At 44.7% G+C, this 25,503-nt stretch overlaps 1 protein-coding gene across 7 annotated transcripts in view; it reads left to right on the forward strand.

Moving 5' to 3' along the window:
- The window catches only part of ARNT2 (aryl hydrocarbon receptor nuclear translocator 2), a 165,007-nt gene that overhangs the window by 110,160 nt on the left and 29,344 nt on the right, over nt 1–25,503 (forward strand). Inside the window, exons 20-26 of one of the 7 annotated variants that reach the window (XR_012043711.1) lie at nt 4,622–4,822; nt 6,976–7,176; nt 10,680–10,803; nt 15,400–15,480; nt 16,317–16,594; nt 18,699–18,815; nt 19,388–19,528. The gene's annotated coding sequence lies outside the window, so the exon portion shown is untranslated. Of the gene's footprint in view, nt 1–4,621; nt 4,823–6,975; nt 7,177–10,679; nt 10,804–15,399; nt 15,481–16,316; nt 16,595–18,698; nt 18,816–19,387; nt 19,529–24,388; nt 24,521–25,503 lie in introns of all 7 variants that reach the window. The other 6 variants (XR_012043712.1, XR_012043713.1, XR_012043714.1 and 3 more) reach the window with 6 other exon arrangements.

Genomic DNA, 25,503 nt, shown 5'->3' on the forward strand with positions numbered 1-25,503 from the left:
GCTGTGAAAATCAGGTTTTCAACAACGTGACGTTCTTTTGGCATTTCCCCAGACTCTTGTGAAAATCTTTGATGAAAGGATATGCCCCAGAGCATGAACCCCATTTGGAAATGTAGCGTACCTTCATTATGGCAGCTGTTTGGTGCTTTTTCGGAGCGTTTTAATGGGCTCTTAGTTGCTTTTGAAGAACATTATCCAAACAGAAGGGCACACACAGAACGGGTGTTGTACCCATGCTAAGCAGAGTATCGTGTGGTTGGGCTGTTTTAGGATCCCTCCTAGCACTCCTTTTAGATTGACTGTCATTAACCCGTGCTCTCATGTGCTAATTCAAGTGTACTTCTGGGCACCAGGGCAACAGCTGGGTGTGGAAGTGTTGGGAGCTATTCATTTTTTGTGTGGAATCTAGGTTTGGAGATACTAGACGTGAAATGGAGCCAAATGTTTGGTGACAAATAGTCGCTGCAGCTTGGCATGACGGGACACCATGGTGGAAGTCCACACACAAAGGCTGGCGCACAGGAAAGAAATGCAGTTGAGGCTCACTGTATCCCTACACTTATCATCTTTGGCTCTATAAACTGGCACTAATGACTAATAGCAACAGCTTAAGTCTTCATTACGATGATAGAAATATATTTTTCTTAATTTTTCCATGGGAGGTAATTCTTAGCCACATTTCCATCAATATACCATCATAGTTCAGGAAGTATTACTCATTTAATTTTCCCAGTTTCTCTCCAAGTGGGATGGAACAGGGACAGATACAGGATGAATTCTTCCATCATTTTTCACCAAGTTTCAGCATATTCCTGGTTGGAAATACTTGGCAGCATCTTTCTTCAAACTTCTTGGTCTGTCCCACATAAAATAAAATGGAATAACTTGAACTGTATTAATGGATTTGGGATCAGATCCAGAGGTTGCTAGGGCATCTTTTCATTAGCTCTGGAAAAAATTATCTTCTAATTATAGACTGGCACTAAATACTGATACACAAAATGTGCCATTTGGGACCCAATTGAAAAAAATGTCAACCCAAGGCTCACACACGGAAGATGCAGCAGTGCTGAAGTGCAATTACCGTGGCTTTTGCAGACAAAAATGTAACAGCTGTACACACATTGCTGTAATTACAAATATGCAGGCACAATTCTGAGGGACAGAAGAAAGCCCCAACCGCAGCTTGGAAACCTGCCCGAACACATGCACCCTTGCAGAGAAGGCTAAATCGCCCAACGCTTCAGCGTGCTGCTGCCTCTTATAAATAGCAAGTTCCTTTTCTTAGCTAAGAAGGTGAGATTTTAAATACTTGAAATGTTTTTAAAAACAAGAGGACTCGAAGCATAGAAGCACTGCAACATTGAACTACTTTGGCGCACCCTATCATCCAAAACACGTTTTGGGTGGCTCACGGAGCCTCCCCCCCCTTGTCGCTGCCCATCCCCGGTTGCTGTGGCTAATGACCCTTCACTTGGAGCCCGAAGCAGTTCTGTGTGTGGCCCTGACGGGAGGCAGCTTTGGTCTGCAAAATAAAATCACAGTATAGTTATTTTCCACTTAACACTGGAATTACTGGCCAGATAGACCCATTGTCACTGAGGAGCACAGATTTTGAAGGCCTAAGTTGCTGCTTTCTTTGTAGTTTTGAGACCTCCACTTTGCTAAATAAACACACAAGAGAAAATGCTGCCCTGGCACACATACACACAACCCACGCTGTCTTCTCATCAGTGCATGTAGCAGGAGATGAAGACTGTATCGTAATACTTTCCACTTAACGAAGGAATTTGTACTGTGGGATTTATCTCCAAAGCAGCCCTCTTCTCCCTTGATATCCCTCGTTGCATGCAATTTCAGCTTGTCCTGGGCCAAATGTGTGTGAAGGCCCAGGTCGAGGGATACCAAAACATGACTCAGAGGAGACGTAAATGCTGTGGGATTCCTTCCTTCATGTAAATCACGCTTTTTCAAACAAATGTCACGACTTTGTTCCTGGTTCATGTAAGTCGGAGCAAAAGACGTCGGGAGACAATACTATACAATGCTGGTGACTGAAGACTTAAACTAATTGGTTTTTTTAAAGGAACTCTTGATGGGTACGTCACATCCTCCCTCCATTACCTGCCGCCTTCTTCTCCAGCCACCGAGAGAGCGCAGAGTACTCTGTGTGAAAATTTAGGGTTGCTTGAGGTAATCTGGGCTGGTCTGTGGGTATGAGGGAAAGATGCAGTCTGCTTGCACCGGCATGGTCTGCTCTGGGAAGCGTGAGTGCGCGTGGAGCATCCTTTCTTCATAGAAGAGGTACCTGTAAAAAATAGCTCCTGACCCCCCTTGCAGGGTCCCTTTGGCACCAGCTTGCAGACACAGACTCACAGTCCTCCCTGCAGCTCCCTGTTCCCCCCAGTGCTCTCCAGTATGTGACTGCTCAGCCCCCCAGGCCTCCTGCAGGGCTTTTCAAAACGGAACAAATTATGCTATAGTAAAAAAATCTATACAGTAAAAAAATCTATAATCTATGCTATAGTAGAAATCTGGGTTTGGACATTGATTTTACTAATCACAGCCTCTTTCTTTAATACCAAGCGCATGTGTCATCGTGGTTGTCTTGTGTAGTCAGGAAAAGTTCTTGCCCAATGATTTATTCAGTGACGTAGGAAGGGGCCTTTGTCATTGTACCCATGAAGCTCAGACACTGAAAGTTTGCATCTGTTCTGATATGGTGTGGAAAAATATCAAACCCTTTAGCTGAAAAATGTCTTGATTTTATTCTGTGCAACCCTGAAACTAGACGGTTACAGGTTTATGAAGAATTTGCAGAACTGACACTTTGTTGACTTGAAGTGCTTATCTTTTCCATTGTCTTTTAAAATTACTTTCGGTGAGAAAAAAAAGGTATGCACTGAAATTTGTGAAATTCCTATGAAAAGTTTTAATTATTGAGAAACTTATAAAGTGTTGTGCACTTCCTTTAAGTCATATTTATTCCCCCCACTGCACAGTGATGCTTAATCTAAAGGGGTTCTGAATTGGAGTTTATTTGGATTCTTAACATATTTTTTGTGACCTCCATGATTTAAGGTCAGAGACCTCAGCGGGGAGTCAATGGAAGTTGTCACTTTAATCATTTTAGTTCTAAAGATTCATCAAAGTTATGCGAATTGACCTAAATTTTCAGATCCTGCTGAGGGAGTGGGGTTCTGCACTAACCTACCAAGGCTGACCTGGATATATCATCTGGTAATGAAATACTGGAGCAAACCCACTGAAGCAAGTGTCAATTATATAAATAAGGCTACTAAAAGACAAAAGCCCTAATTCAGTAAATGGTAATATTTGATATTTATAGATCACTGTAGATACGCATGACACTTCATCGCCAACTGTACACCCACTCCGAGCTCAGGCAACAGATTTCCTTTGACAGGTTTGTAAAATCCCCGTTTTATCCCTTGTACCACTGTGTCAATAAAGGGTGGGTGAGTGGATTTTTGTACTGATGTTAATAAGGTGTCAAGGCAATTTTACAAGACTGTTTTAAAACCAACCAAGACTTCAGCATTAAAAAGAGAACTTTATTAGCAGAGGCGGAATATCAGATAACAGATTCCTGTTTTTCTCTTGTTTTCGTGCTCCCGTCAGGAGTATGTTTCACAGCCATTTAAAATACTGGAGCTGAGCTTCCAGCAACAAGTCCATTAATAACTCCTACTTCCAGGAGGTTCTAAAATTGGGTTAAAGATACCCTGAAGGCTCAAATTTCTTTGCTGTTAAAGTCTGCCATCCAGAAGAGAACAATCTCTCTCTAAAAAAAAAAGGGGGGGGCTTTCTGTTTCGTTCAGTTGTTTCTCATGAAGAGAACATGCACGAAATGTTGTGTTACCTCAGCAGTAATGGAGGAGAAGATCTGATTCCTGAACCACAGGTCACAGTGGGGCTTTACAGCCACAGCCTGCGGCTCGGCAGGTTCAGTTCAGACATTTGGAAAAACTTCACTCAGAGAGCTTGTGCAGCGTGGGAGCAGGCTGCCAAGGGGTCCTGCTGTCTCCATCCTTGGCTGGACAGAGCCTTGGTTGACCAGGTATCAAGCTGGGGAGAGCCTCGCTTCCCCAGGAGGCGGAAGAGGTGGGTCCGTGGGTCCTGTACCTCCAGTGTTCCTGGGATTCGGTGGGGTCAGCTCCAGCCCTCAGCACCACCGCAGAGTCAGAGAAGGCACCAAGACCCTTACGTGATCACTGACCCTGGTCGGTTAAAAAGTCCAGCCAGCCTCCTCAGCAAGTTAGGGCAGCTGCAGGACTGAACATACACGGTCCCAAGACTTTCTTGGCTGCAACCACCTCCAGCTCTGTCTCCTTCACGGCTTGACGCATCCTTTCCCCATATCCAGAAGCCCTGAGAAAGTGCTTTGTACCACACTGCCTGTCAGATGTTATTCCGCCTAGCTGTTCCCACACCCATCCTCCTTTGCAGAAATTTGCTTTACAAAGAGCAGACCAGTTCTCTAAAATGACTCAAGTTGTTGACAAAAATTCCCTCAAGCTGCTGACAAAACCCCAGAGATACAGTCTACCAGCAAGGCCAGTCCCTGAGTTTTGCAAGCAACTTTTCCTTTTTATTACAGGCCCTGAGAAACCAGGAGAGGGAAGGAAGGAACCAGAGTGAAGCAACAAAGTAGCTATTGCCTGATTTGGAACGTTTTTTTGCTGAATGATCTCCAATATTCCATCAAATAAAACCCTTATTAACAGCAGAGTGAGACACAAACACAGCAGTTACCAGACGTAACAACACTGGAGAAGTAAACAACGAGGACATTTAATGGGTAAGATCACAATTTAGCTACCAGCTAAAATATCTTCCTGTAGGATTATTTCCATCATCATCACCCAGAAGCGATATGGATTGGTGTGCATGCAGTTTCCAGGTCAGATGTGAAGTCTGCTCAGTAATCTCAATGCTATGGCAAAAGTATCCTGAATTGAAGGAATCTAAGAAGGAAGGCTGTAATTTCAAATGGTGTCACAGTATAGGCCCTAGTTCAATATCAGTTTAGGTTTTGTTTGATTTTTAACTGTCTGAGCTAGAACTAGAGCCAGTCATTTCATGGTACTTACAATCCCGTCGCTATGCAAGCTCCTGTTCAGATGTAATACTTGGTATGTTCACCAGCTTTTTGGAAATTGATGCTTTTTAATCACTAATGTTCCTGGGCGGAAAGCTAGCACTGCTACTTGTTCACTTTTTCCCTTCACTAAGGCTCTGCAAAGCTGTGGTGGTCTTACCAAGAAAGCTTGTGTTCCTATAGTACTAGGAAAAGTGACAAACTGTTGCAGCGTGCTTATGGATTATCTCAATTTGGAGCAGAAAGATTTGCACAAGACCATGTCAGATGCATCATTTCTGATTCAGAGGCTGGCTAACCCAAACCCACGAGAGGTGAAGACAGAGAAGAAAGTTAGAGCCAGTGCACCCCTCCACAATCTTTATTGGGATGTTTTCGACCCTGGCTACCACATCAGGACCTAGTCCTCTCCCGCATCAGGATGAATGTGTTGGTCCTAAACATCAAGCTGTGATGAGGAGGTGTCTTTTTGGGACACTGACATACACAGGGGTTAAATGTCTATGCACCAAAGCAAATCACTGGTGACCCAAAATTACAACGTGGGAGTTCCTGACTCCTAGGCCCATGTTCATTCCACTAGACCACACTGCCTCCTGAGAAAATATGTTTTAATGGTATCTGGCCAGCTGTGTAAACATGTTAAGGGACAACCATGTAAAACTGAACTGCTCCCATTATGCAAGTTATAGTCTATTTTATTTGTAAGCACAAACCCTAAATCCCTCCTCCAAAATGATATTTTCACAAACAAAAACCAGGGAAATGAGGAAAAACAAAATAATTCCAGATAATTCTGATGTTTGGGGCTATGGGTGACATGATCAAGTTCATTTCCGCTTGAACAGTGAGCCTCTTCCCCTCCACCAGACTCTGCTTACCAACCTGGCTTCTTGTCTGAGAGATAGTTTCGGGGACGGATGGGTTCATGCCGATACGGTGGATGGGGAAGGCACCTCTCTTTTCACCTTCCGAGGTTTCCTCAGCTGTTGAACAACCTCTCCCCCGCTTGAAAATACATTGCTGTAAGAATCAAAGCTATCAATTAATGAGTCCTGAAACTCCTGAATAATAATGAGGTCTGAGCGCCCTCAATGTTCAGTATTATGTTTTCTCATTTTGCCTTTATTATGGGAAGACAAAACTTTGCCTGGAGTAGGACACGTTCAACCACCCACCAAGGGATCTTTATTCCTTTATTAAAATCCTCCTTTTCTGCCTGAGCATTGCAGGGTACTGAAGAGCGAGTGATGTATTTAACACCAATGTGACCCATCCTCCCAAACGCAGTTGCAGCAACATCTGATAAAATGAATGTTTGCTGGGTTTTGGTACAAAAAACAGAGGGCAGGTTGCCATTTACTACCACTCTGAGAGGATCAAAAGCAGTGGTTTTGAGTAAGTAAAGTGCCCCAGCACTTGCTTGAGCTTATTCCTCTCTGACCAAATGTTTCAGGCTTCAGTGGGACTCATGCATGTCTTAAAAGAAAAAACACTGTTGTACTTGCTTCCTAGTTCAACATCAAGGGCCTTTCTCTTGGCTGTGTAGGTGGCACAGGCACTCCAGGACTCAAATCACTTCCCTTTGCTCCAGCATGTGGGCACAGCTGCATCAAAAAATAGTGAAATTTCTCACTTCTGAACAGTTTGGTTCAGGTTGTGGTGTTAAGGCAGTTGCTAAGTGACAGCATTTCCCTGATCCCGCCGCTCCCTACTCTGCTCTAAAGCAGCAGAAAGCTTTATCCACAGAAGCAGACTGTGACAGCACGTTTCAGCTCTCAGCTTTGCTCTTAGGCATGTATCATGTTGTTTCTGCAGCATTTATGAGTAGTATTTTTTCTTGTTCTCTCCAGCAGTTACATGCAGAGCTGGGTTCCCCAGGGAGCTCCAGCTGTGCAGGGCTGGAGATCCAGCGCACTGTTCCTGTGCTGCTGCCTGCACGGTGACAACATGAAAGAGAAACGTTCACCTTCTGTGTCGCTTGCAGCAAGCTCACCCCACAAGGTCTTCATGGTCCACAGAGGTCTTCTTGGGCTGGAGTCTGAATGACAGCAGTAAGTAATGAGACGAGCACTGCAAAAAGGCACAGCAGGCCAGGTCAGCTCAGGCTATGGCCCTGATTACTGATAATGTATTATTTTATTCTTTGTTCAGTGGGATTGTGCTGGAGCCTGCGAGCCCCGCTCATGCTATCATGTTAGGCAGTGGATAATAAAAATAAAAAGGCAGTCTCTGTCCCAGTGAACTAAATGAAAGATGGTTCAGAAATTCCAGGTGTGTTAATTAAGCAGGAATGCCTAGTACAGGCAGGAAGAAAGTCTGAGTGTAGGATGGTAAAGAAAACGCCCACGTTGGCAAGGCTGAGAGCAGATATTTCTCACAGAGCACACCACAGGTAGGGAGTTTTCATGGCTTATTTCTTACCTGGGTTTCCTGCTGCAACCATCACTTCCATGATTTTCCCTTCTTCCTTGCCCTCCCCTTTCCCATCCCCAGCCCTTTCTGGTCTGGATTTGTCTCCAGGGGGTAACCCTGCCCGATGGGTGAGAAAATGCCTCTCTGGATGCATTCAGTGTGATACATGCCCCGTGTACAGTGATATGGGTCTGACTCTGGCTGTGCTGGGCTCCAGCGTCAGTGATGCAGTGGATGTAACCTCTTATCTGGCCTTGGTAGGTCGGTAGAGTTGTTCCGCTCACCCGGGTGGGGTGAGCCTCTCCTGCTGCCTCTCCTGCGTGTTACACCAGGAACTAAGACAAGCTTTAGCCAGGTGTGAAGCCTCACACGGTGTGGCCGTGCCGCAGGTGGGCTGGGGAAGCTGTGCCGGGTTCATGAGGAGATGTCATTTGGTTCACCAGCCCCGTCCCAACTGGGCACCTGTTGGCAGCTGCGTGATGTTGCTGGTGGGTCTGTCAGATTTGGCTTTCTCACGTGAGGCTCCTCTGCTCTCCGTTACGCTGAGGCTGGAGGAAGAGCACCCAGCTGCCTCGTAAGCTGTCTGAGGCGATGGAGTGGCTCTGGATTTTGCTGACGGGGACTGCGGTGGAGGGTTTTTGTTGAGGCCCCGGCTCAGGACAGGATTTTAGCAGGTGTTGAGGTCTCCCTGAGGCCAGTTTCCAACAGGCTGAAAGCAGCCTTTCAGCATTACCAGTGATGACATTGGATGAGAAAACATTTTTTTTTTAAACAGTAGTTTCTTCAAAGCAAGATGTGAAAAGCAAAACTTCCTTCTCAAACTAGAATTTGCTTCCTAGAGTAGAGTACCGAAAACTAATGAAAGCCAGATGCCTTGGCCTGTCCCAGGAACAGGAAAGGGAAGAAAAGCCGACCTCAGCAACCTGAAAATCTACAGTTACAGGAACCTGCTCCTGGACCCAGGGCCTCCCAAGCAATAGAGGAGTTCAGGAAGGGCATGTGTTTGCGACACCGAAACACAGTACGTGCAGGCAGCGGAGGTGACCGGTACTGCTGACACAAAGTGAAGCAGCTTCCAGGGGCTGGACTGCTTCCAAGATTTGCCCGGAGGGGAGGGAGGATGTTGAAAGCTGCTTCAGGGCGCCCAGGGCTCTGGTGCACTAAACAAAGCCCAGACGAGCCGGAGAGCCTGGCCTGAAGGCCCACTGTTGCAAAAGCTGTGTAGGTGTTTAGGGTCCTTCCTGGAGGGAGACAGCAATTAGGAGCTGAGCTGTGACCAGCTCTGTTACACAACCACCAAAGACAAGCCCAGTTTGGCTACCCGTTGCCCCCCGCTTTCGTGTTCTGGTGCCAGTGTGTGAAGCAGCACCAGGCTACGCTCCCATGGCGTGTTCATCCTACCCTTCTGCGTCATCATTTTGCAGGAAAAGAGGTGGGAGTTGTACATTTGTTGATGGAAATATATGAGCATGGCAGAAATGAGTCTGATGCACTTTCTGAAGGGCCAAGGTCACCATACAAGTGTGTGTATATGCGGGAATATGTCTGAAGTAGATGTGTGTGCATGTATGAATGTATACACATGTCTGTGTGTATATAGACACTTGAGCAAAACATATATGGGCTGGAAAATACCTGAAAGGGCTATGAATAATCGGTATGGTGGGCAAGAGAAGAGAGTGGCCTCCTTTCCCGGGGCTCCCACAGCCACCCCACCTCTGCCAAAGACAATGGCAGGAAGCCAAGGGGGAGCCGAACCAGGCTGGGCTTCCTCTGTTTCACACTGAAAGTACGGAAATTCAGAGGCTTAGGTCTTTTTTCTCGAATGTTTCATTTGGACTGAAAGGACTCGTACAGCCATGCTCACTAACCATGCCCCTGGGCTCACGTACAGACCTCAGACTGCGGATTTCATCCAGTCCTGCTGATTTTTGTGGGTGGGGATGAAACACTGATTTCCTGTCAGGAAAACTCATCTCTTCCTGGGAATGGTTAAATAGTGCTGACTGCGCGTATACCTTCTGGGAGGAACAAGAAAGGAACAAACCCAGCCAGTTCCAGGTTTTGCAAGTGGTGCAGACATCGGAGAATAATCTTTAGTGATGAGAGACTGATAAGCACCTTGTTACAGCCACTTAATGCATGTGCTTGACTGATCCCGGGGTCAGATATTTCTGCCCTGGTGTCCTGGTTCAGACCAGAGAAGGATGCCAGATCCAGGCAGCCACAGGGCTCTGTGTGCTCTGGATCTGGCTCATACTGCTGCTGCCTGCAGGGGAGGATCAGCACAGGCAGCACTTGGCGTGGGGAGAGACTGCCTATTCCTCTGCCTGTCCTAGCGACTCTCCTCACTGCACCGTCCTGGGCTCAGCTGTCAGATTTTGATTAATCCAGCGCCATGCCAGGATCCACGCCAACACTACGCAGGTCCTCCAGTTACAGCTGACTTCTAAATGGCGCATAGTCCAGTAGACACATGTATGTTATTAGCATTGCAAGTCCAGCAGAGCAAGCAGCTCTTCATCATAGACACTTTCGCCAAGATATTATAGCACAGTTTCCACTTCCTGGCAATTAACTCAGTCTTTCCCATGCAACAACAAGAAGCAGCACTACATTCACAGAGAGATAGGTCTGCAGAGTTTGGGAGCTTCTTGTTCCAATTTGGAAACCCCAGAAAATTACTGTGACAAAACATTTTTCCTGTCATTTAAACACAAAGAAAAAGAAAAGACATCAGGAATATTCCATAAATGATTAGTTTATCTCCCCTCTGTTTTCTTCCTCCTCATCCCTCCTAAATATAACACAAGCCTAGTATCATCCAGGCCAAGCATGTCCCAATGACTTTGAAATTAAGTAAAAGCGGGATTGGTTATTCATGGTATCGATGGATACCGATGGATATCTGACAAAGCTTTTCTGTATATCTAGGTTTTTGCCATTTTTGTCATAAATGAAGTAGCAATTTAAGATGTAGGTTTAGATGGAGAGATGAAATGCAACTGAACCTCTCCTGGAAAACAAACACTGTCTTGTATACCTCTGTACAGGTTTGAGGGGTATAAAAGATGTGAGGAAGAGGGGGAAGATGTGGTAGAACCTAAATCAAAACTCCTTTCTTTGCCTTCTGTCTTACCAGGGAAGTCACTGGAGCAGATGCCTGGATTTAATGTGAAATTTTGTTAAGCCTTTGTTTGAGGAAGCTGCCAGGAGCACAGCTACAGTCAAATAACTCTTTGCAATGCCATCATTACCAGGAACAGGTATTTATTGAAAAATTGAGTGATCCATTTCCTAAATACGTACGTAAAAAACTTGCAGGCTGGTAAAGCATGAGAAGTGGTGTTGCTCAGCTGACTGGACACAGGATTGAGTTTCAGATGACCTGGGTTCAGCCCTTGGCTGTGCTGTGGACCTGCACCCTGTGACCTTCTTCTTTCTCGCCCAGCCGTGGTGTCTGTCTAGCTTTGTTATCTGTGGGAATTACTAAAGATGGTGAGGTTAAGCATCAAAACCATAAATCAAATGAGGAGCTATTGCGGAGGGAGAGGAGGGTTGAAGGTGGCTGGGTTTCCTCCAGTTTTGCTGCTGTTCTTCCAGGTACTGACTCGGTAGTGTTGTCCATGGTCGGGGATGGGTATGTTGGACTTGGACTAGGCTGGGCAGGTTGCACAGATACAGTGATCCCTGGTGGTCCTGGCTAAATGGGAAGAGCCAAGTCCCTTAGCTGTGGAGCAGGCCCTATTTGGTCATGTTGTAGGTGGGTTCAATTGCAAAGTCTTTGTGGCCAGGACTGTTTTCAATCTGGTGGCTGTGCCCAGAATAACAGGAGCAGGATGTCAGTGGGAGCCTCCAGAGCTGCTGCAGCACAAATACTGATCAGTCCCTAACAGATAATGTTTCCTGTCTCCAGCTTTTAAGAGAGCCTTGTGGGCCAAATGAATGGAAATCTTCCTCTCTGTTTTACTGGTTGCGGTCTCCAGTTCAGGCAGGTATAACAGGGAGGTGCCTGTTCGCTGCTCCATCAGCTCTGGATGTTCTCCAGATGCCATTGGGGAGACCTGCTGGCTCCTGAGAAAGAAAATATTATGCCCATGAAGGCTCACTGGAGTGATTACTAGCTATCCCACACCTTGGGAAACCAGTGCTATCTGTGGCTCTGCCCTGAGGAAACCAGGTACCGACTGGATAACGGCCAGGCCTGGGTGAAATGGCCGGGCAGAGCATGACAAGGGAGCCAGGAGGAAGGAAATTAAGTCAGCCCTGTGATCCACACCAGATGCACACTCACGCTTTGGTACGAGCTCACTATCCCCTGACCACGCGCTGCCCTGATCTGCAGCTACAGCTGCTGGGGGAGCTGCCAAACTTGGCAAGGATCCGGCCTGTTCCCGAAGCTCCCTTTCAGGCGTGAGGCAGCCCTTTCCCCAGGGCCCCATGCGGAGTGGTGGTGGCTAAATGAGTAATACAGAAATCACCCTGCATGGCCAGCCATAGCGCAGCGTTGAAGCATGGTGATCTGTACGGACCAGCATGATCACTCCCGGGCTTGTGTGGTGGCTGATGGACAGCCAAGGCTGAAAGTGTTGGGTGGGTAGTGATCACAGTATTTCCATTGTTTATCAGGACATGGAAAGTCATGGGGTTTAAAGGATATACCCACTGAGTACAACCAGTAAGTAGTTGCTTAAGACAGCCTGCTGCTGGGACAACCAAATGATGGCCTCAGGGCAAGAGGGGAGAAGATCCTGTTCCCCACAGGTCTGCTGGCAGCAGCCCTGGCTCTGTCCTGAACTCCTGCAGGACCGGGATGACTGCGGCTCCAATCCCGGGGGCCGTGGCCGAGGAAAGAGGAGGCGAGCTTGGAGAGGCGGCTCCGTGGGAGTTTCTGACACCAGGAGGTGAAAGAGCTGGAGCTTGACCTTTTCACGACTCTTGGTAGCACTGATTTGTTTGAAGAAGTAGCAGTTGGAAGGAGAGGGAGTGGAGCAGACACAGCTGGGGGGTAGGAGGCCAAAGGAGAAAGGGGCAAGACAAGGGAAGACCACTGCTAGGAGACTCATTCAGCCAAGCCAGCTGCAGATCTCCTGGCGTGGTTTTTTTTTTTAAAATTGATTTTTATACTAACAGACAATTAAGCTGATCTATTTATTTTTTTGATGTTTATCTAGTACTGAGTAATTTCCGGGGGGGCAGGAGGAAAATAGAGTTTTTCTCAAAGCTTCAAAACAGTGTTTTGGGGTTTGGGTTGAGGATTCTTTGTTTGTTTGTTTCCTTTCTTTCAATGAAACAGCTATGTTTAAAAAAGCAAGAAAACAAAAGCTAGAGGTTGACAACCCCTAAACTTCTGCCAGAGTTGCTCTTTGCTCACAGAAATGGGTGTCCATAATGGGTAGTCCAAGGCAGCATACAGGGTGAAGGAAGAGACCTGCCAAAGCAGCCAAGCACCAGACTGCCTTGTCATCATATTCACCCGCAGAGGTTGATGCTTTTTCCAGCTCCTACACACGTCACTGGTGTTGGTGCCTGTCTGCTCCGCAGCATGCTGACCTTTCTTCTGGTTAACACATCAAAACGGACTGTTTTGGCAGTGGTTTCCAGTTCAGTAAGCCACATGCCTTTGCACTGTAGTGAACGTAGGGCAAAGCTGGCTATGGTCCCCAAAGCTTATGTGTTAGTAAAAGCTGTTGGTCTAGGGAAGCCTAGTGTGAAGTAGTGGTGAGTCTGGATCTTTTTTTGCCAGAAAGCTATAAGTAAAATGTGTTAGTTAGATCTTTGACTAATAAAAGTGGTCATCTGCAATCAAGCTAATTTGCTAGAGATTAGAGCCTAATTAAAACTAAAGGAGTAAAGGAGCTGCCAGCCTCAGAGCTAAGCGCACACATAGAGCAGCAGGCATTGACAACTAAGAGATGCACTGGCTTTTTGAAAATAAGCAGCAGTTAACCACTCTGAAGGAGAAGCCACACCACCCCTGAAGCTCCCAAGCACCAACTTCACTCTGTCCTGTCTTGCCTGTGGGCTGGGGACAGGTGAACCAGTGGCCATTGCAGTACAAACAGTGAAAACTTCCATTGACTTCAGTGGGTCCTGGACTCACCTCGTGGCCTTTTTTGTTTGTTTGTCATGCATGTCCTGTAGTACTTGGTGTCCAGAATGTTTTACGCATAGCTTCTCAATGGAGAAGGAAGAAAACAGACACTTTCAGAGTTATTGCTTGTACGTCATGCAGTTGCGATGAGAGGGACCATTGCTCTTGGTTGAGCATTGGTGTAATTAAGCTGGAAGGCAAATAGAGCCAGTGCAGTTACTTCGGATCCAGAGAGGCTTATCTCGCTGCAATATTTAGCCCATTAACCTCCCTAAATAGTATGCCATGAAGCCAATGGCGGGAGGAAAGAAAACTTTTAGAGGTGTGCTCATTGACCCAATTAATACGGCAGGAAACCACAAAAGGTATATGGGGACCATGCACAACTTGATCCTGCCTTTACCCCCTCTTCTCATGTCTTTTTGTCTGGGTGCTGATGCTTGCTAGGACCCTTAGCACCGCATGATGTGCAGTAATGCCTGGAATTAAGTGCTAGTCTGAAGCGCCAGCCCTTGGAAGTCAACGGGCACATGGTCAACATTAGGCGCTTGTAAAATATGGCCTGGCTGTTGAAAACAGCTTGATTTCTTATTCACAACAGATTGTATTAACCCGTTCTCAACTAAGCTGGGGAGGGGCAGTGATTTAACGTTTTAAAACAAAAGGAAGCAAGAGGATACTGGTGACTAATTTCCTCCAAACAACGTCATGTGGGTCATCTTCCTCATATGTTGTTTGTTTTGCTGATTAGTCTTTAGGTAGATATTCATATATCAACTATTATTTTCCACTGTGAATTGTGGTTTTCTGCCCAGCAGCAAGTCCAGTTTCCAGAGTAATTGGGAAGCCAACTCCTTTCTAACTACGCAAAAGATGAACTGTGTTTCCTGCAACTTTAATGTCTCTAATGTTACTGGTTGAGTAATAGCCGGACACAACAGTGTCTTCTGTAAGGAAATATGCCAACAGTTGTTGCTTAGAAGTGAATAAAACCTACTTTTTTTTTTAATGAAAAAAAAAAGTGTTTTGAATGATTTGAAGCTGCAATAACAGTCCTTTCCAGTCAAAGCTTGCCCTTCACAACAACAGGATGCATTGCTCTGTTTAAGCAAGTAATAGTATTGGTTTTAGTTACTACACGTGCTTCGCTTCCTGTTGAGGATATTGCACAGAAAAGTAATTCATTGTGTATCAGAGAACTAATTCATTGCGTATCACATAACTAATTCATTGCGTATTTACAGATTTTTATATACAGAGATGTTTTCTAATGCCATCTGTGTGCAAATAAAATACATCTTTGCAATAAGCTAGCATGATCTGTTTATAGGCTGTACAAGCTACAACAAAATTAAGGAAAGCAGCCTCTAAAAGACTGGATTGCTCTGTTAGTATTAGCAAAGCCGTGTATATTTAGGGTCTCAGTGCTTCTGAGTTACGGTCAGAAAAATTTACTGTCACAAAACATTCATTCTGGTTGTACAAGACCTTTCACCTACAAACTCCCAGTTGCTTAAAAGGCAATTACTGGGAGCAATGGTAAGATTTAGCCTAAGGACTTCTGCATTTGCCCCTGCTAATGATCTGCTGGGATTCTGTCATCTCCCAAAACATAAGCATAGCAGCAGTAATTCTGATGTCTGTCACTGCTTCCTTACTTATATTAACAGTTTATTTCATGGCTGACTTCCCATCCTGCCAAGTTAGCTTCTCCATGTCAGGCTGTACTAATGAATAGAGAACAGATTCTGAGCTCGCTCTCTTCCAGGGGAAAAAAGCACAAGCTCGGCTGAAATCAATGGACTTGCTCTGCTTTGACCCCGTAAGGAGGATCCTCGTCAGCCCTCAGGTAAATGCCCCGGGGCTTTTCTTTCAGCCAGGCAAGTGCTGCTGCTGACATTCTCCTAGAAGCAATTAACATTTCAATCATCTTTGTATTTCAGCAGTGCAGTTCCTGTCATAGTGCTGAAGCAATAAGACATGACAGGCAATGCCCCAAGCCTCCGAACTGAGAGGCCATAATGAGATCCTGAGAACTTCCCTTATGGTAGAGGACAGGCTGGATCTCTGCACTGCACATTTAGTGAGATGCTGGGGAAGGAAACGCGTATCAAAGCTGGTGACAACTTTTGGGTGTGCATATGTAAATCAAGGCTGTGCTGTGGTCTCCATTTGTTTATAGAAATACATACTTTTTAATCTATCTATAAGTCAGTGGAGGGTTTTTAATCAGAAAACTATCAACGTTTGCAGATTCAGGGTTTCATTCATCCTCTGAAGTCAGACTGAACATCTGCCAGCCCAGCCAATTGTTTTAACATTTTCCTGCCGAGCTGTCCACTGCTGGGAAGAGGAAGGGGGGTGTTAAGCCACCATCTAACCCCAAAGCCCAAGTTTCCTCGTTAGTGTAAATCAGGAGCCTCCTTTCAGTCCAGAGGAATTAGAAATAAAATCATGATCAGAATGGGCTGTGTTTTTTCCCAATGCCAACAGCCGAAAAGGTAACTGGGTCACACTAATAGCACGCATAAAGGGAAAAAAGAGGCTCAAGGAGAACCTTGTCATTGAACTTCAACTTTACCCTCTTGCCACATGAGTTACGGTTCCTGAACACTTCAGCGCAAGTCATGTTTAGCTCCTTTATCACTTACACCCCTTTTCCATCCTGTTTGTTCCTTTGGCCAGATCTTTCACTGCAGTTAATTGACCTGGTTTCACTGATTTCCGTGAAGATCGGCCAAGCCTCCCAAGCTGGAGAAGTGGGTCACCGTGAATCGCCTACACCGGAGCTTCGGTGGGAGGTTGCCTTGAATCTCTTAAGTGAGGAGCCTTTCGGCTGACATGTGAAGCTGCATTTTCACCTCTGTTTCACCAGACTACGTCTGGGTTCCGTAGCAGGAACGCCTGGGAAGTGGTGTGAGGAAAAGGAGGGTCTGGCAACTCAACATCTGTGCGAACCATGCGTACGTTGCTTCAGATAAGTTTAACTCAGAGCTTACTCTGTTTTGAAAGCTTCAGACAGAAAACAAAACCAACAGATTGTAACTCCCCAACAAGGGGGTTGTTGGCAAATGGATGCATTGCATCGAAGGCTTACAAGAAACAAATGTATCCAAGAGGGAGAAATAATCCTTCTGTTAAAAATTACTGCAAACAAAACTGCAAATGTTGCCATCGCTGCTGAAATTTGAACTGTGACAGAGTGTAATTTCCATCCCTCAAAAAACTGCCTTTTGGCCCAAACTGGGAAGCAGAAAGCTTTCTGTTTGGAAAAAAAAAAGAAACAACAAAAAAAAGAACAGAAGCCACAGGATCTACCCTTTAAACCCACTTTCTTTTTAGACCAGGCTAAAATTATGCTTAGAGCTGTATTTATTAAGCTAAATGATCAGCTTTAAAAAGACCCAGTCCAGAAAACCAGGAAAGTAAGTGGATGTGGGCAATTTTATTTATTTCAATGGAAGTACTGGAGTGTTTCAAGTTAAGCACCAGATTAAGTACCTAATCAGTTCAGAGCCAAAATTCATCAAATTTCTGTAAGAAAAAAAATCAGTCCCATCTCAGTACAACTAAAGAAGTGCATTGTACTTTAACTAGTTTCCCTTTTGAAATGTAGAGAGTTATAGCAATTTGTGAAAATAGACACCTCCCAGGCTGAATCACAAAGATGCTTGGAAATGAGCAACAGAATTCAGGTAGTGACACTAACTGTAAAAGAAAGGAGCCCCACTTTGCCCTGGTACTCCCATATTCTAGTGTAACACTACTCCCTAGAGTACAGTTGCAAGTGTTTTTCTTAGTATAGTGTGAATGATTCAGCCCAAAAGGGTCTTTTCCTCTGTTCCCCCCGAGTGACCGATGTGCAGGAAGAGGAAAATTATGTGTTTCACACGGGAAGTTTTCCAGTATCTTCCTGAATTTGTCAGACCTTCCCCCTCTGCTTTCTAACTCTGCACTACTCTTACTGCAAGCTGGTAATGGCTATGTTGAGACTGAAAAGGGATGGCTAAGTGGACCAGCAGATACACAGAGCTATGTACCATTCTTGGTCCACCCATTCAGCAGTGCCCTCACGACCGAATATAACTTCAGTGTCCATATGAAGCTAGTGAGCCCCTGGTCTAGAATGCAGCTCTGGCGTTTAACATGGTTGCTGAAAGCCTTGCTGATGTGTATCAGACTGATAGCCTGGGGGAAGGGTACCCCAGGCTTCTTTTAATAACCAGAGCACAGAGAAGATCTGTCAGCCTGCTCACCACTCTGAAGGGTTGTGAGGCATCATCTCCTGTGTAGCATTTGTAGTATTCAGTCTTTATTACCTGCTGACAAACATGAGCACCAAACTCCCTTTTATTATTGAATGAATTGAAAGTAGTGAGATTCGGATTCTTGTGGTCATGGGAGAATAAGGAATGTGTGCTTAGCTGTAGTACGGCACTCAGCAAATTGTGACCGTCACAGAATTGTTCCAATTACTCCGTCATTATATATATGGTTAATACGTGAAAGCCAAGGCAGGCAAACATATGCTTTGGGTTTTATCTCCTGCACAAGCCTCTAATCTTTCCTCAGGAAATTACCATGTAGTTTATCAGTACCTTGGCGTTAATTTTTAAAACCTCAAGACTTCAACGAAAAGGAACTGGCCATTTACTGTTTTTCTTTCTTATAAATGTAGTTGTTGTTACCTCATTAACTATTTAGCATCCTGGCAGGTTATTGCAATGAGCTTAGTCTGGCAGAACCTCAGGGCTGTAACCCCTGAAGGAAAATGTCATTGCTCTCCTTATCTTATACATTTCGGTTAGCAGAGATTTAAAAGCAGCAGTAACAGACCCTTAATAAGATATGTTTGGCAGGAAGATACAAAATAACTATTAAGCTGGTTTACATCTGTTTCCTTTTTCGTTCCTTTTACTGTATCTAATTGCATACTTAACATTAATCTGCTATCACAGTGACTTGGACTATTTTGTTTCTGGGTTTAGCCTCCACATCACTGTCACTGAATTTCATTACTGCTACTTCACCAGTAAATAATTAGTGGTTTTTTACCTATGTACCCAGTCTCCTGCAGTCAAAGTGATGAGCAGCACATCTCCTTAAACCCTCATGTCAGACGAAGGTATGAAGAATGACGAGGCTAGCTCCGTTCACTTCTGTATTGCCAGAGAGTTCATACAGGTAGAGTCTAATAATTACATATTAAACAGTACGAGATTTTGGAAGATTGGGGGCAAATCTGTGGAAAGCTTTATGCACTTCAGAAAAAACCTATCTTTTGAGTAAGCATATTTCCCCTAAAGTACCTCGTATATAACAACAGATGTTGCACAGCAGGCTCAGCAAAAAAAGGGGAAAATAGTTATTTTTTCATAGGATGGTAAATAACGTTTGTTGCTTTTTTTTTCTCTGGTGATGATAAATGTTTCATCTGTGTAGAGAAATGTGAGGGTTTGCTTCTGCCGGTCATTTTCCAATGTTCAGGTGTAGCGGGCTGACTCGTGGGGTATGGATTGGGGTAGGGTTGACCTTTTGCCAGGCAGCAGCGCACTTGCTGCCCACCCATGGCCAGTACAAGGGGCTCTCGGAGAGACCGCCTCAGTCATCCTGGCTGGCCAACAGCCGTAGCAGTGCGTGTCATCTATAGAAAAGAAGGGGTCTGAAAATAAGGATATTAAGCGCTTCCTAAAAAGGCAGGGCTGACCTAAGCATGGCCCCTGTACTCAGCACTGTATTTGTTTGCAACTCTGCAGGTGCTGAGTGTGTTGATTGTATTAGAAGTGGATGAATGCAACCCAATAAGGACAACTGTGATTCTGCATGTTGGTAGGAATAACCAATTGCAAAGAAATGGCATAAAGAGCCAGCAGAGCGAGCAGCAGTTGGCTGAAAAGGTATGGGGGTTAGAGTGATCTGCAGGCTCAATGGGAGCCAGCAGTGTCATGCAGCTCTTAATAGAAAAAAAGTGGAAAGAAAGGCAAACATCATACTGGGATAGATCAGTGAAAGTGCAGTCTATAAGCTGTGAGATCATCCTACTATTCTACTCAGCATGCGTAAGGCCACAGCTGGGGTACCGTATCCAGCCTGGGGCTACGCACTTGATGACAGTTGTGGGTCAGCTTGAGAGAGGTGAAGAACACGAATGACTCAGAAACAGAAGTTACAAAGAAAAGTTGAAGGAACTGCATTAATCTGAAGAAACGACTGAATAGAGGTAATGATAGATATGTAAATAGCCGCTGTGAAGAGGAAAAGAAACTATTCTTAATGTTGATTGTAGGAAAGGTAGTGGTGGGCTTAAATCGTAGAAACACATAGCTTGAAAATTAAGAAAAAAAATTGCCAACAGGAAGAATGGAGACACAATGGAATAGGTTGCCTGAGGTTGCCTCACTAGAAGTATTTAAGAACAGGTTAAAACATGTTAGTTAGGCATGGCAGGGGCTTGCCTCCAAGAAGAACTGGGAGACCTCCTAAAAGGTCACTTGGTTCTATTTCTCATGCTTCTGTGCTTGGATGTATTGCTTTTTTAGACGTTAGGGACCAAATATAGAAGACTTTTCTAGGGACCTTCCCCTAGACTACGAACATCAGGGCTTGATCTTTCAGAAACCACAATGACTAAAAGGCAATGTGTGGGAATTCAGTCTGCCAGCAAAATGACTCTGAGACAGCGCAGGGGACTCTCTCAGCTCAGTGCCCCCTCTTCTTCTCTCCATTCCTCAGAATTTCTCCTTGAGCTAAAAAGGTGCCATATTTGGTTTTAAGTAACGGCAACAGTTGTAGGGAGTTGGTGAGGAACAAAGCCAGGACGTGTCTTTGCTGCTGCCTCCTATCGCTCTTCCCTCGGAGAGGAGCATCTCTGCTCATCTGCTTCTACCCTAAACAGTTGCATCTTCCATTGGTCGCACATGCCCGATCCATTCAGCCAGTGCTGCATACAGAGTATATTCAGATTTACCGCAGCACTTTTGGTAGCTTCACCTCCTCCCTACAGATTCATTTTGCCCGGGTATCTCTTCACTCAAAGTTTTCCCGTTTGCTGCCAGAACGTCAGAGTGGAAAATTCAAGATGAGTATTGCAAAAACAAAGAGCAGGCTTGGAGCACGCAGCAGCTCTAGATGTCTTGCTGTTGTTGCCATTGGAGGCAAAAAGAGTGCCACTAGCATCTAGCAACAGGTGAAGTAACCCCCAGCAGCACCTCCAGTGAAGAGGGAATATGTTCCACAGTTCAGTTCCCTGCTTCCTTATGCACTGACAAAAGCATGTTACCAGAACAACAGGAGAACAACAGATTTTAGCCTGGCTTTCTAGGGAGAATAGGGGAGGCAACAGGTTAAAGAGAAGGAGGGGAGGAGTAGGTAATGCTTGAGAGTTGGGTTATCTGCTTTCTAGCCTCAAATGCATGCTCCAGGTGAAAACATGTGACCTGGTTTTCAGATTTACATCTCTTTCAGTGAGTCCAGGGATGGTCTCAGACTAATGGCATTTTTTTGTTTGTATGATTTGAGGAAACAGAGTTTGAAAAAGGAAAGGAAAGGAAAGGAAAGGAAAGGAAAGGAAAGGAAAGGAAAGGAAAGGAAAGGAAAGGAAAGGAAAGGAAAGGAAAGGAAAGGAAAGGAAAGGAAAGGAAAGGAAAGGAAAGGAAAGGAAAGGAAAGGAAAGGAAAGGAAAGGAAAGGAAAGGAAAGGAAAGGAAAGGAAAGGAAAGGAAAGGAAAGGAAAGGAAAGGAAAGGAAAGGAAAGGAAAGGAAAGGAAAGGAAAGGAAAGGAAAGGAAAGTTGAGAAGAAAAAATCAATACACCTCCCATAAGAAATAAAAACTGCCCTTGGCCCTTCTGTACTTGTACTTTTTAAAAATGAAATTCAAGCTGATTATAATAGGTTTATTCCAGCTGAAGAATATGGCTCAGAATTTGGATGTGAAGATTGTCTTCATTTGACAGACAGTTGGAAGGGTACACATGCTTCAATAAAGCATTGCTGATTTCTGACAGACAGTAGTATGCATAAGCCTAAACGTACTTTTCTATTTTAATTACGTGACCGGTACTCATGAATGAGAGCTTGAGCTTTATCTCCACTGACCTTGAAAATCCCCTGGAGGTTTATGATGACATGAAGCATATGTTTTCTGGTGATTTCTGGAAAATGAGGAAACATAAAAACCACTTGTCCTAGTTTTGATTTTTTTCAGGAAACAATGTGATACACCACCAGAGCTTCCACATTATTGCAGAATTTGGAAGTTCTCCACTTTAGTTCCTGTGACATACATGGGATTTGGCAGTTGTATGCAGATACTCGGATCGGGATTTCATATGCGACAGCCTCTCCCCTGAGTATCTGCACAAGTGTAAACCACATGAACAGTAATTCTGGCTCTTGCTGATAAATCAGATCATCTTAATAAATGAATTATTGTAATGAATGAAATGTATGTCTACACCTCGTTCACATTAATGACTCTGTAGCAGTGCAGACATACACAAACTAGCTTTTAATTGATAGCTTGATTATTGGTCTAGCTGCAGCAACACAGAGCTCTGGCTCTGTCCAGATTTTGTTTGGTAGCAATGCCTCAGTGCTTACTCCAGTTTCTGACCTGAATGAAGGCACTAGTTATAGCCTCCATATAGAGGTCCGAAAGAGTCTTTGCAGTGCGCTTGTAACACCCATGCTGAATGCACGGATGGGAGTGGAGTGTGAATCAGCTGCTCTCTGAAGGTCACCACAGCTGCTGGCAACCTAGCTGGAAGCCAGGGCTCCTAGTGAGCATCCTGGATGTATCAGCAGAATAAAAATTCTCACCAAAGGATAGGACAGAAAAATGGTGGACAAAGACATGAACACAAAGAGAAATACATCTACGTGAATGTGCTCAGTGGGAACTAATTTGCCTTTCACCCCAAATATTAGGTGACTGCAAGGTAGATAAAGTGGTTTTGATGTGGTTTTCTACAATTAGTATTCTTTTCTCCCCCCCCCCCCATCGGGTTTCTATTTGTTTCTCTTTTTTTTTCTCTCTCTCTTTATGCACTGTCTTCATATCCATGTCTTACCATTTTTCACACTTCTTTTCCGTAAGGCTTTCACTGTGCTTCATCCCAGTTCTTCCCAATATAGCTCTGCAGATTTACAACCCCTTTCATTTCCCATGACACTGCTTACATTCACAGGGGAAAAATCAGCCTTTTCTTGCCAGGTTATGCAGCCATCTTCCCCACCACTCCTGAATGACTCTAGACTGCCATTCCCTCGAGGACTAAACTAGATTGGGATTTATTAAATCCTTAGCCCCCTGCTTGAATGATATATGGCCTCAGGCAGTAGGCACTAAGGTGAATGCACACTGCTTCTTTGTAAAGGCACTGTAAACCATGCTACGGAGTGCACTGCCCCAGGCATTCCTAAACTATCTTGTCCTGTGTCAGCAAGATGCCTTAAGAACTGTCTATAGAGCTTTCACTGCTCCCATTTTCCCTCTGCTCCCACCCTGTGCATTTCAATACAGTAAGGAAAGGATTCATCCTTAATTGAAATTCCTTTCATCAGCCCAGATATAGCCTGAACAAAGATACTGACATGAAAAAGCAGTCAAGAACATATCTTTAAAATGTCAGTTTGCTAGTGACAAGCATAAAATGCAGTCACTGCAAATCAAGACTAAACCCTCATTGTATATCGCATAGCGGCCACTTCCCCCCCACTATCCCTCCCATAAGTTTTGATGTTTGTACATCTTTGTTTTCCTTTCCACATTATTCTCATACTGTATTCACAGCAAATCTGAGGATAGCTAGGTCTTGATTAAACTCCTGCAAACTGTAGAGAAAGCTCTTTTAAACCCTGAATAGTGTCATTTATCTTAGACTCATACTTCTGAAGAAACTGATCATTCAAGCTCTGTGGATTTTCTCTATTTTTCCTTTTTTTTGCATTCTGGTAAAGTAATTGATGCACTTTTGTCCATATAGACCTGTAAGTTTAATGTTACATGGTTTACATGGCAGGAAATTGCTACGATCTTGCTCAGCTGCAGAAAGAGAAATAAGAAATGAAAGTTCTTTCCACTGGCACAATGTAGGGAAGGATACACCCAACAGAAAAAACATAAGTATGGGCCATCTACTGAAGGCTACATTTAGCTTGCTTACCCTGGGTGACTAATTTAGGTGTTACATCTTAAAGTCTTGACTATACAGAGACCAAGGTCTGGCACCCTGGCAGCTTGTGTGACTGGGAACATCCACCACCCTCTTGAGCTTTAAGGCCATGCTAAGCATGAGGTCCAGCTTAAGCTATCTGCAAAGGAGGCTGCTGTGTCAGACTGCCAAGGGTGGATGAAGAGCCATGGCCCCAGTGCCTGCTTAGTTTACAGCAGCGTCTTGGAAAGGAACACAGTGCACCGCTGCCAGCAGGGAGGCTGATCTCTGTGGGGTGGAGGACCTGTCATGTCCCAGGAGTAGCAGTTACTGCCCTGACTCTCCCTTCCTCCTGGCAGCAGAAGGAGCAGCAAGGCCAGCCCTCGGGGGCTTGGTGGCTGGCTCTCCTTCCTTACTCCATCCCTTCCTTCGACCCTCTGCTTCCTCTGCAGCAGTGGTTTAGCATTAGCTGGGCACTGGTTTGCTGGGGGCAGCAACAGTAAATTTTACATACCTATCTGAGAAACCTGAAACTCGCTCTGTTTATAAAGTGCTGCTCACTTTAAAAAAATTAAAGTTATCGACCTTTTTATTACTCCTTATTAGTGCCTAGAGTTTTAGCTGTGAAGCTAAGAAGAGAAAGACCAAAAGCTAAAATCTAATTATACAACTGAAGACAAGCAAATGGAAGAATACATGGAAACAGTGAGACACTGCTGGTCAAAGTGCATAATGAAGGTATTACTTTCAAATCCTGATTCCCTACCAGCTTTGGCTGCATCACAGGTTCTTTCTTGAGGCCTCTCTAATACCTCCCCATCATATGATCCCTCTTTTTTATTAACTCCACTGGCTACTGCTGTGCCTGTAGCACACCCCATACAGCATTCTTGACTTCACTGACAAGGTTTTCACAGTGTGTCCTCATGCAACATTTCCTCTTCTTCTTGGTAGCACAAGATTGATATATATCTCCAGTAAGTTCTTGATGCCACCATCTGTTGCCCATGCATTGTCTTTTTCAGACACACCACTTGCCACTACATCTGCTTCTCTTGTGTTTGGGACAGTCCTCTTCTATCCCCAGAGCAAATTAATTTTTCTCTTTCAAATCCTTCCTTCAAGCACACTTTTGCCCAGAAGCTGTAAAGAACTTGACAGTGACTTGGCTGATGAGAACACAGCTGAACCAAGCATGCTGATTAATAGTGCTTCATTATTGTCCCAGCACCTCAGTTTGGTAGATTCCAGTGTGATCTCTTGCCTTGTGCTTCAACTGGGGGAAACATTGCCTTTCAGTGTTGCTACTGCTTTAACGTATTCTAGAACAGGCCTGGGATCCACAGATACTAACTTACATGAACAGTAAGAAACAGTACTTGCACTCTTCATGCACTATTTGTCCAGGAAATAAGCAAAAATGCATTGAGGAACTTCCTAGTCTGAGTTTGGTGTTTGTAACCAGTTCTGCAATCAGATGATGGTTGCACGTGTGCAGGTATTAGATGTGGACTGTTTATCCAGCTGTAACAGTCACACAGTTGGCAAGCAGAAGCAGGAAGTCAGGCATGGTTAATGTTTAAGATACATAATCTTCACAGTGCTGCTGCCAGGTGTCTTCTTTGGCTTCAATCTCACTGTCTTCTCGCCTATTCTTTTGTCTATCTAGTGTTCAGGAAAAGGAAGTGGAGTGCGAAGTGCTCTGCCCTTGTAACAGGCAT

This window comes from Ciconia boyciana, chromosome 8 (genome assembly GCF_034638445.1).
Source record: "Ciconia boyciana chromosome 8, ASM3463844v1, whole genome shotgun sequence".
NCBI lineage: Eukaryota > Metazoa > Chordata > Aves > Ciconiiformes > Ciconiidae > Ciconia > Ciconia boyciana.